Source organism: Setaria italica, chromosome VIII (genome assembly GCF_000263155.2).
Source record: "Setaria italica strain Yugu1 chromosome VIII, Setaria_italica_v2.0, whole genome shotgun sequence".
In the NCBI taxonomy this organism is placed as follows: Eukaryota; Viridiplantae; Streptophyta; class Magnoliopsida; order Poales; family Poaceae; genus Setaria; species Setaria italica.
The window spans coordinates 2,877,011-2,880,101 of record NC_028457.1 but is presented as its reverse complement, the minus strand read 5'-3'; the positions used below and the strand labels follow the sequence as shown (position 1 = coordinate 2,880,101).

The 3,091-nt window shown below is 38.7% G+C and overlaps 1 pseudogene; it reads right to left on the bottom strand.

Moving 5' to 3' along the window:
* Nucleotides 1-402: 402 nt before the first annotated feature.
* Nucleotides 403-2,458, bottom strand: LOC105914891 (annotated as a pseudogene).
* Between the last annotated feature and the right edge of the window lie 633 nt (nt 2,459-3,091).

Below are 3,091 nucleotides of genomic sequence, written 5' to 3'. Positions count from 1 at the left end.
AAATCCCCGTCGGGTATGGCCACCCTAGACCCATCCCCATCATAAAAATTTGAGACCGCTAGAATCCCCATACCCGCTATGGGTGGGGAATTTTCCCCAGACCCACACCCGGCCGGGTAAATCATACTCGGCAGGTCACCCATACCCGCCAATACTTTATTTACGCACATGAAAATCAGCGGTTCAACATCAACCACCAGTACCAGAGCACATAAAATTAGACAAATAATAGCATATAGTAATCTCCACTGCAACCACCAGTCACATACTCACAAAACACCATCACACAAATTCATTGTCATAAGTCATTACATTTTTTGGGGTATATAAATATAGGACAACAATTCAACAAACATGCTGGTCATTTGTTGTCTTGTTGATGACTTGATGTGTTGGTTTCCTTCACTTGGAGTTGGAGACAACAGACAACTTGCTTTGCTCAAAGTTCAAGTTCCTATATGGCAATATGGCATGGCAGGCAGTACAACAAGAATAAGAGTTAGTATGTGTCTAGACTCTAGAATAACAGAATAAGAGCATGATTGCAATAGTGGTTTCATTTGAATATGTGCACACCTGGAGACCCTCTTGAATATCTTGGAGGCAAGACCAGAAGGTGGCTGCTCCTTTTTCCTTGTTGTCAACTAAAAAGGAAAACCAACAATTAGGATAGAATCAAAGTAAAGAGAACCAACCAAGCTACAAAACAAGAGAATGGACATACTTTTGTACTTGTTCCGCAACCAATCTTGTGAGCACATAAGAGCCTCTATCATTTTTGAAGTCAGCCTACTGCGATGCTCGCTAAGTACTCTCCCACTGGTGCTAAATGCAGACTCAGATGCCACTGTAGTGATAGGAATTGCATAAATATCCTTTGCTATCCTTCTCAAGGTTGGATAACGTACTCCAGCCACCTTCCACCAATCCAGCACCTTGAAACCCTTAGTTTCCAGAGATACCAGTTCATCTTCTAAGTAGCGATCTAGTTCTGATTTGAATCGCACAGTAGATGGCCTTGTACTAGCAACTCTTGCACTAAATGAAGATAAGAACTCCATGTCTTTAGTTGGAGCTGCAGCTGCTGCTGATTCGCTATTGTCACAGTCTTCTTCCACATGGTATTCAATCATCAATTCAGTTAATAGATCTATGATTTCAGCAACCTTATCCTCACAAATGTAACCAGTTGTTCCAGTTAGCCACTCAAAACACATCAGCAAGCTCAACTTTTTGAGACGAGGATCTATAAGGGTTGCAATACCCATCAGTCCTTAGATGTCCGACCAATATTTGTCAAATTTGGCTATCATGCTAACTGGCATCTCTTCAATCTTTGTACTGCCACAAGTTGACCACTGTCTAATTTTCTTCCTAATCTCACAAAATTTTATGAAGTATATGTTGGCGGTAACATATTCAGTTCCAGAAAACAACAAAGTTATGTCATTGAACAATCGAAGCCGTTCTACAACATTAGCAGCAAATTTCCATTCCTGTTCACTAGGCAAACATGTATATTGCTTATCAACACGACTTGCTCTAATGAAAACAACTTTATAGGGGACTGCAACACTAAGCATCTTAAAGGTTGAATTCCATCTAGTCTTGCAGTCAAGGTTTATCTTATGATCCAAACTAACCTTAACAAACTTAGCTATCTCCTCAAATTTCTCTATCCTTTTTGGTGTTGCTGTCCAATAAGCCACACTTTCACGGATATTCTCAATAGCAGTTTTAATATGTTCTAGACCATCCTTAACAATCAAATTAAGAATATGAGCACAACAACGCATATGTAGTAGTTTTCCTTCATTTATAAGCTTACTTTTTCCAATCTTCCTCACCAGATAAGGGATTGCCGCATCGTTAGTTGTGCAGTTGTCAAGGGTAATTGTGGATATTTTCTCATCAAGGTTCCAATCAACCAAGGACTCATATAGTTCTTCAGCAATCACTTCAGATGTGTGAGGAGCTGGTACATAGATGAACCTATACATGTAACAAAGTATGTAATCAGATTTCAGATTGTAGGACATGTGCAAAAATCGGTAAAACATGTGCAAAAATAGATTTCAGGACATGTACCTCATGATAATGTTTCTCAAAGTCCAAGATTCATCGATGAAATGGGCTGTGACTGCCATATAGCCCCTTTTCTGGTTGTCAGACGTCCACAAGTCAGAAGTTATGGCCACCCTTGAATCAATACTAGCCATATATTCAATTGCTTGTTTCCTCTCCATCTCCTATTGCATCACAATATCCTTCCTGAAAGTTTTGAAGGAATATTAAAAAATGAATACAAAAATTACAATGGAAGCAAGACCAAACAGTAAGGAACAAACCTTACTGTATTCCTAGTACCCATCTTGAATAGTGGCTAAAGCGCACTTGCAAACCTCCGGAAACCAGCATGGTCTACCATGCTCAAAGGATACTCATGCAGAATTATCATTGCAGCAAGTTCCTTTCTAGCTACTTCTTGGTCAAATGTGTAGTTTTCAACTTGAACGGTACCTGATTCAGTGGAACCAAACCTCAAACAAGATTGTGACAAACTCTTGTTCCCTGCTGTCTTGATCTTTCTAAGTGTACACGACTTCAAATGATCATGTAAGTGCTTAGTTCCATGGTTTGTTTCACCTGATAGCTTCTTGAAACAATACATGCACTTTGCCTTTGTTGTGCCCATGTACCTAACTCTCTTAAACTCATTCCAAACCGCTGAGGTGAGATTCCTCTTTGCACCACTAGCAGGACCATCTTTATCTTCTTCAATAGGATCTTCATCATCTTCTATTTCAATAGGCTCTGACATATGAACTGCAGTTTGTGAGCATTCACCTTCACTGCTAGTACTCATTTTTTTCAATCTGTATCACATAATAAGGCACATTCAATAGAAGAAATAATAATTATTATACTAATGACTAATGAGTTTTACAAGTAAAGCAGAGTAAGCTACTTCTTGAAAAATATTTATCTGACGTTGACAAATAATAACTACACTAATGAGTTTTACAAACCACATCCTTAGTCCTTACGAATAACTAATGAGATAACAATTATCAAACATAACAGATGTTAT